The sequence below is a fragment of the Miscanthus floridulus genome, chromosome 11, assembly GCF_019320115.1.
Source record: "Miscanthus floridulus cultivar M001 chromosome 11, ASM1932011v1, whole genome shotgun sequence".
Classification (NCBI taxonomy): Eukaryota; Viridiplantae; Streptophyta; class Magnoliopsida; order Poales; family Poaceae; genus Miscanthus; species Miscanthus floridulus.
Window position 1 is genome coordinate 76015272 of NC_089590.1, and position 11318 is coordinate 76026589.

The window sequence follows — 11318 nt, forward strand, 5'->3', positions numbered from 1 at the left end:
GTGTCGAATTACCATGTGGTAATTACCCGTCAACCTCATCTCGTTTCTTCGACCTCTCCTGCTGCTGGACTCTGTACTGTACGTACGAGTAGTTGGTAGTCGAAGTACTGGTGGTCGTGACGTGAAACCGCCGCTCTGCTACCACACGTGTAGTCGCAAGACTCGTCGTGACTAGACTACAAAACGACGCCGAAAGCGGAACCCTCCTAGTGTGCGTAGGCGATCGGGTGGAGGCGGGCGAAGATCCTCCAATTACTGTGCACCCGATTCTGTTCAATTTCGTTGCACCCCCAAACTAAAATTGTTTAGAGTTTAGTACCAACCAAAAATTTGTGACTGAGACATTAATCATTCATCGACATCGATCGCTTCGATCCAGGAAGTTAGTACTCAAATACTGAACGGCCGGGCCATACTCAAATATGTAGTACACAAATATTGTTCGGCGCCGCTCAACTACCGTGCCGTACTGCTGCCGTCGTCTTCGGTTTGCTGTACTGCATATCGCTGTTGGATTATTTGAACTAGGCTCACCAAATACGGAAATCGACACTCGCTTTGTTGTAGGAGGAAAAGTAGAAGCAGCACAGAAAAGATATTTGGTGCAATACAACTGGCACCGTTTTTCTCTTTAATTTGATTTCTTATATTTGCAAAACAAATTACACCGCTATTATTGGGCCTGTTTGATCCATTAACACTAAAAGTTGGCACCTAAAATTAGTACTAGTGGATCCAAATGGGCATGCTAATTATTAGTTATGGGGGTGCTAACTATTAGTTCCATTAACTGGTTTAGAGTTACTAAGATGTTCTAACAGTTCATATACTTTGACTCACTATCCAACCACCTATTATCATGTGGATCTAAACGATCTCCTACTAAAAATTAGCTAGCTATTTTTAGTGCTAATGGATTCAAACAGACCCTTAGAGAAGCTCCTAGCCGAGAGTGACTCGTTCACATAGTTTGTTGATTCTTCAAGTTTTGTATTGACCTTGTAGACCCGAAGCTCCAACCATATTCGCCCTGTTCGTTTGGGTTGATTTGGCTTATAAGCCATGGCTAAAAGTATCGTTGGCTGGTTTGGTGTGAGAGAAAAATATTGTTTGTTGGCTGATAAGCCATGGCTTAAAAGACAAATATGACCAAGCAAACAGACTGATTCTCCTTAACTGGTTTGTCCACCAAATCACAAATAGACAATATCCATGAAATTAAATTGTCCTAGGTTTGCTTAAATTGTCCACCAAATCAAAATGTCCTAGGTTTGCTTAAATTTATAGGAAATAACAACAATATCCATGAAATTAAATTAGCATCATTAGCTATTTGGTTAAATGTAATAACAGTTTTGCGATAAACTTTGATTCCTAAACAGCATGGAGGGATACGTTTTATTATTGTTATATGTTTACGCTTACGCTAGACAAAGGCTGCGTTTAGTTTGCCGAAGTTGGCGCCGCTCGATTCACTGTAGATACTGTAGTGCAATGTAGCATTTCGTTTGTGTTTGGTAATAATTGTCCAATCGTTGATTAATTAGGCTCAAAACGTTCGTCTCGTAAAGTACAACCAAACTGTGCAATTAGTTTTTGATTTCGTCAACATTTAGTATTTCATGCATGTACCGTAAGTTTGATGTGACGGGAAATCTTCTTTTTGCATAGTGCTAAAGTTTTTATTTTGGTGGAACTAAACATGGCCAAAGATCGGTTATAATAGTGATGAGCAGAAAAACACAACAGTTGAAGAGCTCGAGTGCGGTGAAAACATCCCGATGCCTGAGGTGGCACGGCGGCAGCGGAGGCCAAACTTTGACACGCAGGCGCCTGAGGGCCCCCCTGCTCTGCTCTGCATGCCGTAGACCTGTGGCTTAGCGTCCCGCCTCGTCCCATCGCTGTCCACTCCGTCGCCCACGCTGCGTCACTGTAGCACTGACCAGCCATCACGCGCGTGACCGCGCCATGGTCATCGGTGAATGTGCTGCACGGTCCAATGTACTACTCTGAGACTCTTCAAGTCACACTTTTAAATGTCAGGAGGCTCGGCGTCAGAGTGAGCGGCGCCGAGCCCTCTGGCAAGCATTTTTATCGTGGCCAGCAGCTCGGCGTCAGAGACGCTGGCGCCTAGCTCGGCGCCATCATCAATGGCGCCGAGCTAAGGGTCCATTTTCTGAATTCTTTCTGCCAGGGGTGTATTTGTGAGAAACTTTCAAAAAAAGGGCCAAAATATAAAAAATTCGGACGCAGGGGCTAGCTCTAGGCCTCTAGCTGCTAGCAAACCACCATTGACAACTCTCTCGTTCGTGCTCCATGGTCTACCACCCCCAGCCCCAGCGCCCCTTTGGTTCGGTCGTCCCGGCTGGGCTGTCAAGTGGCGAGCGCGCCCTGATCGGGTAACCACTCACCAGGGCGTACGTGCTGCTGCGCTCGCGGTTTTGTATGTTGCCTGTTGCCGCACGAAATGAAACTAGTGTGGACTAGACAAAGCTAGGAAAAAAATTAGGTGGGGCGAGTTTTAACACAAAGACAAACGAAAAAGATTATGGTTCATATCGCATCGTATTCACATACTACGATTGCACAAATTATAGAGAAAAAGCTAGAATCAAACAAATTATGGTGAAAAGGTGGATGAACAACACAAGATGTTACCACAACTTTGCAGAATAAATTAATAGCTCGCTACATCACGCTCCTCCTCTCCTCCTCCCTGCATGGCTACTTCCCTCACCATGTTCGCTTGTTGGTTTCAGCCAGGCTTATTCAACCAGCCAATAGTATTTCCCTCTCACAAAAAACCAACACCAGCCAGCCCAAACCAGCACCAGCACCAGCACCAACCCGTTGCCTGGCTGCCTAGCTCCTGCTCCTTGGTGGCCGGTGGGCCACTCTTGGCGGTGGGCGGACGGCTGGACGGGCAGTGGGACGTGCTGAAGCCTGGCGGCGGCCTGTGAGCGGGGTGGCGCCGTGGCGGCGGGATGCGGCTGGCGCGTGGCGGCATGGCGCGATGCCTGGCGGCTGCCGGCTCACGTCCGTGTCAATGCGGACGTAGGATGGGGAAGCAGCTGGGGGAGGTTGCATGGAGTCTAGGCGGATGGGACATAACCGACGGGACATGGCCTAGATGATGGAACATGGCCTAGGTAGGGCCCACACACTGCTGCAGTAAGGGTGCAAGAAATGGGGCACGACCGCACGCAAGCGACCCTCCGCCTTCCGAGTCAGGGGATTAGAAGGGCCCACCGTCAGAACCTCCATCGAGGAGAGGCCAACAGGCCACTTGGGTCAGTTGGACAACTCGGGCATCTAACGGGAGATAGGTAAAAATAGTGGGATGCCACATGTAGGTCATGCAGACCTCATCACGAACGACGAATCCAAATTCCTCTCGGACATACCTGTATGGAGCCTCCAAAGCCCATCACTCAAGCTATCAAGGTAAGCGGCGTCAACTTGACACCCCCCGTTACAAAAACTACGGAGGGGGCGAGGCCTAAAGATCCGACCGAGGTAATTTTGCCAACCCCCCGTTTTTTCCTTCTCACTGCAGGAGCATTCATGCATTCATTTCATTCATACATACATTCATCCCATACATACAATCATTGCATTACATTGCTTTGCGTCGCGTCACAAAGCAATAGCCGATCGTTCGAAACAAGCAGCGACCGACTGAGGTTCGAAGGTCGGCCCACGAAGGGCTCGAGGCCGCCTCACGTCAAACGGAGCTAAGGGAAAAGAAGATGAGCCCCAGCGGCCTTCGCCCAACCCGCTTAGAAGCGGAAAGGGTCATCTTAACTTCTCGTTCAATCCTGACCTTGAGCCATGCCCATAGAATCTCCATCGAGGAGAGGCCAGCGGGCCACCCAAGTCAGTTGGACGGCTCGGGCATCTGCCAGGAGGTGGGTTAAGGAGCAGTAAAATGCCACATGAGGGCTATGCCGACCCCGTTACGAATGACGGACCCGTATTCTATTTGGACATGCATGTTAGGAGCTCACCAAGCCCGTCACTCGAGCCATCGAGGCAAGTGACGTTAGCTGAACCCCTCCGGTTGCAGAAACCGCAGATAAGGTGATGCATGAAAAAACGCGACCGACCCTGACCGAGCCCAATAGGTCTCGGGGGCTCAGGCCGCTAGATCCCGACTCGGGAATAAGACCGACGATACGGGTCGCGGTCAGAAGACACACGGGCAAACGCCCTGACTCGCAATAGGGACCACCTCATACTGACCGATCAGGACACAAGAATCCACAACCCTAGAAAAAAGTACAAAGTGCTCAGCCTCCGACCGACTCCCCAATTGGCCACATGCTCGGGGCTAAACCCATCAGGTCCGCTCACGCGACCCCGGCGGAAGACGGACTACCGATAGATCCCCTCCTCGGGGGCTGGGCGCCAATGTCCACTCAACTCACCTCTAGCTCTTGAAAAGAGTACAAAAGTGCTCAACCTCCGACCGACTCCCCAGTCAGCCATAGGCTCGGGGGCTAGACCCACCGAGTCCATTTTTGTGAACCCGGTGGAAGACGAACTACCGACAAGTCCCCCACTCGGGAGCTGGGCACCTATGACTACTCGGCGTGCCTCCGCGGCCTTAGCTAGTCCTCCCCTTAGGGGCTGGGTGCTTGTATCTACTCGGGGGCTAGGCGCCTGATCCTACTCGGCCACCCTATGCAATGTGGCAAACAAAGGGGAAAACACCGAAGACCCAGTGATAATCCACCTCCATAACGCAATGGGCACAAAAAACATACAGAAAATAAACAGAAGCCAAAGGCTTTTTCAATATCATGCAAAGCGTGCGAATACGGGAGTCCAAGGCTTTTACAATATCACACAAAGCCTATGTGAACAACCCAGGGACTACTCTACACCTCAAAACAAGAAGAGTCAGGGGCCAAAGAAGATAAAAGAAGTCACGCAGTACAAGAAAGTTGCGCTCAAAGTTCTCTCCTCTCTCTGCGGTGACCTGGGTGGACAACCTCGGACCACTCTGCACATAGGAGCAAAAAGTGTTGGAGAAGCTGGAGTTCGAGCATGGCATTCCGACGATGACGTGCGATCTTCGGTGGCTGGGGTAAAGAGCGAGGACAAGGAAGCCGTGCTCGTTATCCTCCCTCAGCGACGCCCTCGTCCTCCCATCCAACCTCATGGGCAAGTTCCGATCGGGACGCACGATGCCTTCTCCTTATGAGAATTCTTCTAGCATCATGGCTCCCGGACATGCCCGAAGAGGCTGCGAAGGAAAGGAGCAGCTGGGCACCTATTACGAGAAATCTTCTAGCATCATGAGGAGTGGCCGAAGCTGCCCCTAGCGAAGAGCAAGAGCCTAAACCAACTAGCGCTACAACCCGAGCCATGGGGACTCTAGATGCGGAAGCAGCCCTATTTATAGCCGGGCCACCAGCTACTATCTAGGAGCGTAATAGTACGTGCCCATGACCGCGCAATAAAGGCACCTAGAATCGAGGCGACAAAAGAATGACTGTGAAATAAAGGCGCCTAGAATCGAGGCGAAGGTACCGGGGCACGAGGTGATGGTACAGTACCCACGTGAAGCTTATCCTTTTTGTCTAGGATACGAGGCCGGTCCCCACACACGACCCATCCTTCCCGCAACAAGACAAAAACGAACAACACCCTTGTGTGTTCCCCCTTTAGGAGATGTGCCGTACCGACCACACCGCTCCCCTCGACCGACACGGTCGGGGCCAACCGGGACAACCAACTGGGGACGCCCGCTCGGTGTGGGCCCGAGAAGTAGGTAGAGCGGATAAGAGAAAGCACACAGATCAACCACCGTACAAGGAACCGTACCACACCACGCCCTGCGCACGCCCCACATAGTGCCACCGCTACCTACCTGCTACAACGTAGTGGCCTGACAAGATGAATAGGGACCGAGGATGGTGGCCATACTGTACCCGACGAGTGGACATCAACAAGACTAGGCAACGCCCGCACACTCCCTTTCTCTCTCTCTCTGACTTGTAAGGCCGTCCCCCTTGTACTATAAAAGGGGACAGGCCCTCCACATCCGACATAGTCTCCACGACACGAGCAACGGAGAAACTCTCTAACTCTCTTCCAACACATAGCACATGTTCGAGCCGGACTCGGACAACCCCTCTCATTCCTCTCCCGTTTGTACCCCCACTGCAAACTTTGAGCACCTAGGCTCAGGAATATAGTCGACCGGCCGACCCTAAATTGGACGTTGGGCCTGTTGCCTGAACCAGTATACACCATGTGTCATTGTGTGCTAGGTCATATCCGATCTAACGCACGATAAAACTACAATATTTACTAGTCGGTCAGATTCCGCACCGACAGATATAGATGTCCGCATATCCGAATTATCTGAATTCGTATCCGCTAAAAATATCAATATGGATATCCGTATTCGTATTTATTTTTAATGTGAATGTGAAATGGATGTATCTGGATTCAGTTTTCAGTGTTTTTCTCTATCCGGTTCCAGATTCGTATTCGACAAAAATGTGAAATATCCGACATTATCCGTATCCGCAAAGAATAAAGTAGCTAATGAAGCCGTCTAAAACTTATTTATATTACTAAATACCAATTACAAATAATGTTAATTTTAATATTGCTAATAAACTAATTATTTACACCAATTAAACTATTAAAAATGATAGAGTTTAATTAATTTTAATATGACTAATCATATTAATTTTATATACATTATATTATTTATTAAATGAATAAATCAACATTAAATGTATTAATGAACTTATTTTTATTATTAAATGATATATATATATATATTTATGGAAATACTTATTTTTATATTTATTTTAGTGTATTTAGTTACTTATTAATAAATATGTTATTTCAATAAGATATCTATTAAGTATTATGCTCATAATTTACTCCCTACTAGTAACATAATTTTTTGATCAATTATAAAACCATTGATAAAGCAAAATTGATACCTCATTATGATGCTATGATATAAGTCGAGCAAGTATCCGAATGTGAATTCGTATTTGAACTATCCATTTTGTATTCGTATTCAATAATATTCGTATTCAAATTCGAATTCAAATATGGTAAATAGTACTCCCTCCGTTCCTTAATATAAGCCATATAGATTTTAAAGAAAATTCCAAAATATAGGTACGTATCAGCTCCCATGCCGATTAGTTTGGTAACCTTCCCACCGTACATAGCTCATGCCCCAACCAATCCCTTAGATTTAGGAAGCAATCTGATTGGGAGAGAGAAGATGACCTGATTTTTTTTTACTCGATCTCACATCATTTTCCAAGTTATACGTTAATATTAGTGCTAAAAACTATATGGTTTATATTAAAGAGCGGAGGGAGTACTATCTAAATTTAGTTGCATACGTATCCGGTCCGAATCCATCCCTACGCCCACGCCTGACAGCGTGGAGTGCGGGGCCTGGCGTCGAATACTAAGGAGTCAAATCGTGTCGGCCACATTTCATGTCGGTCAAATACTAAGGAGCCAAATCGTGTCGGCCACATTGTCAAATCAGCGATGTGAAATTGTCGAATACTCAGAATATCTGTCGTTTTCGGTGTCTATGTCATGACTTTGACTCAATTTATATAAAATATGTGCAACATTTATGTCTCTAAATAAATTTGTTAAAAAACTAGATTAAAAAATCTTTCCAATGATACTAATTATGTATCATAAATAATAATATTTTTTAATATATATTTTATTAAAGTTGTTTCTCGCGAAGCGAGAAAGATAGATATTCTAGGATGGAGAGAGTACCGGTATTTGGTTACCCCTCCTAAAATTTAGTCATTATCCCATCGAATGTTTAGACATATGCATAAAGTATTAAATATAGACTAATTACGAAAATAATTACATAGTTTGCGACTAATTTGCGAGACGAATCTTTTAAACCTAATTAGTCCATGATTTGACAATATAATACTACAGTAATACATCATCTTTTCAACACACCTTTTAGTCACAGGATCAAACAAACCACCTAAATATGCGCGACCTGCCCGCCTGTCCTGGCTGCAGTCTTGAATTCCGGTCAGCAAGAAAAGCCATGAGGACCTGCTGTCGGCTAGCGTACGGCCGGCAGCCCGTGCAGTGCAATTCTTTTGCACCATTGTATTCATCTTTCTCCCGTCCAATCAGTTTCAAACAGCATCGACCCTAAGTGCGCGTACGTCACTCTGTGGAAGAACCGGGGCCATGGAAGGCAGCTGCGAGCGTACGCGTCGCTGCATCAGCAGCAAGGAGTAAACGCCTCGGGCCAAGGCGAAGTCACCTCCCGGAAATGATACTCTCCAAATACTCTCTTGTCAATCGAATCTTGTAGATCTTCAGTTTCTTTCGAAAATACCCGCCTTTTCCTGCTTCACCAGAAAGAGTAAATTAAGGCAGAGCACAGCCATGCAGCCACTCCAATTTACATGCAAGAAACACTGCAATAGACTACCCATACCTTTGCTTGGCTTTGCTGTTCTGCTGCTGATCTCCTTGGCCACCCCCACCAGTTCTTGCACAGAGCAGGAGAAGAACTCCCTCCTCCAGTTCGTCTCTGGGCTCTCACAGGATGCTGGCCTTGCCAAGCTTTGGCAGGAAGGCAAAGACTGCTGCAATTGGGAAGGCATCACCTGCAACGGAAACAAAACAGTTATTGATGTCTCTCTAGCATCTAGAGGCCTTGAGGGGCACATATCACAATCCCTTGGGAACCTCACTGGCTTGCAGCGTCTTAATTTGTCCTACAACTCCCTCTACGGTGGCCTCCCTCTGGAGTTGGTGTCCTCCAGCACCATCATGGTCCTTGACGTCAGCTTCAACCAGCTCAACGGAGACCTGCATCAGCTGCCATCTTCAGCCTCTAGCCAACCTCTACAGGTACTTAACATCTCGAGCAACTTGTTTACAGGGCAGTTTACATCTGCAACATTGAAGGGGGTGGAGAATCTGATCGCACTCAATGCCAGCAACAACAGCTTTACTGGGCATATTCCAAGTCATTTCTGTAACATATCACCATCCTTTAGTGTGCTTGAACTCTCTTACAACAAACTCAGTGGTAGTATCCCCCCAGGACTCGGTAATTGCTCCAAGCTCAGAGTGCTCAAGGCTGGGCAGAATTACCTCAGTGGGACTCTCCCTGATGAACTCTTCAATGCTACCTCGTTGGAGCATCTCTCTTTTCCCAGAAATGGTTTACAAGGAATGCTTGATGACACGCATATATTCAAACTCAGCAATCTGGCCATTCTTGACCTTGGAGAAAACAAATTCAGCGGAATGATTCCGGACTCCATAGGTCAGCTCACGAGATTGCAGGAACTCCATTTGGACTACAACATCATGTCTGGGGAGCTGCCATCAACCTTGAGCAACTGCACAAATCTCATAACACTTGACCTTAAGTGCAACAATTTCAGAGGTGAACTCCACAAGGTCGGTTTCTCCAACTTCCCCAATCTAAAAACCTTAGATCTTTTGTGGAACAACTTCAGTGGCACAATTCCAGAAAGCATATACTCATGCAGAAACCTGATTGCACTACGGCTGTCTGGAAATAAGTTCCATGGACAGTTATCGAAAGGACTCGGCAATCTGAAATCCCTCTCCTTCCTGTCGCTCGGAAACAACAGTTTTTCAAATATAACAAATGCACTTCAGATATTAAGAAGCTCCAAGAACCTCACCACCCTTCTTCTTGGGGGAAATTTCATGAACGAGACCATGCCAGACAATGCCAGAATTGATGGTTTTGAGAATCTTCGGGTTTTGGACATTTCAGGTAGCCGATTGTCGGGGGAAATACCTTTTTGGATATCAGAGCTAGCGAATTTGGAGATGCTGTCTTTGGTAGGTAATCGACTCAGTGGACCAATACCAGCCTGGATCAACACATTGGAATACCTTTTCAATTTAGACATATCAAACAACAACCTTACAGGAGAAATTCCGACAACATTAATGGCTATGCCAATGCTAACTTCAGAGAAGACTGCAGCTCATTTGGACAAAAGGGTCTTTGATCTGCTAGTTTATGAAGATCCATCACTTGAACACCGCATACCAATTGCTTATCCTAAAGCTCTATACCTAAGCAGAAACAAATTTACGGGTGTGATTCCTCCAGAGATTGGTCAGTTGAAAGCCCTCATGTCACTCATTATCAGCTTCAACAACTTGACAGGACCGATCCCACCATCCATCTGCAATCTCACAAACCTGGAGGAGCTAGATTTATCCAACAACAATCTCACAGGTGAAATCCCAGCTGTATTGGAGAACCTGTACTTCCTTGCCGTATTCGACGTTTCTAATAATAACCTCGAAGGGCCTATCCCAACTGGCAGGCAATTTAATACATTTCCAAATTCTAGCTTTGCTGGGAACCCAAGGATGTGTGGGCCTGGGCTTAATCACCATTGTACTTCGGTAGAGGTAGGTCTTGCGCCCACTGGCTCAGGAGGACTGTGTGGATGGCGACATCGTCTTCGCTGTATCCTTCAGTGTTTTCGTTGGAGTAGGAGTGCTATATGATCAGATGGTACTATCCAGATACTTCGGCTAGGAAAAACTTGCTTCAGCAACGTGTCCTGGATTGAAGAATGAATATAGGCACTGGATGTAATCATGGAACTGAAGCTCTCAGCAAACAACAGGAACTTTGTAATAGTTAATACCCATATAGAAACATGACGTGATCTCCAGTGTTTTTGCTTGAGCAAGTCCGACTTCGTTGCTCCAAAAACATAATCCTGCAAGCAAATTCAGGAATGGAGCGTTTACTGTCAGTAAACAGAGCAATATATGTATCTACATCTTTTCCAGAGCACGGTAAATATTTTCAAAGTTTACTGTCACATGTGTGAACACGCGTGCTAATCAGATTGCTTATCGAGGTGAAAATAGTTGCTTTTTACAGTACAATCTCAAAGAAATTAGTAGCTCAGATTGTTTGTTTGGGTGTAGACTACTAGTAGTAGCTTATAATCCAAACTTATCATCCTAATAATTTGTAGAAGATACCAGTGTGTCACTTAATCGTACCAAATTACCAATTATACAGGCAGGGCTAGCAAGATGGAAACTGACCTAAAACCAAATTCTTCCATTTGGGTCGAGAATTTCAACAAATGGTCGGAAGCATCGCGCAGACAACTACCAAACCGTAAATCTTCATACGTAAAACTTAAGCTAGGATCTTGCCGGTGAGCGATTGCAATCCTTTAACCTGGGAGGGAGCAGAGCGAAGAGGTCGCCGAACGTACCACGGCATCGGGCGCCCTGCAAGATCCGGTTTG

The 11318-nt window shown here is 46.3% G+C and overlaps 1 pseudogene; it reads left to right on the forward strand.

Moving 5' to 3' along the window:
* Positions 1-8018: 8018 nt before the first annotated feature.
* Positions 8019-10585, forward strand: LOC136494464 (receptor-like protein 2; annotated as a pseudogene).
* The last annotated feature ends 733 nt before the right edge of the window (positions 10586-11318 follow it).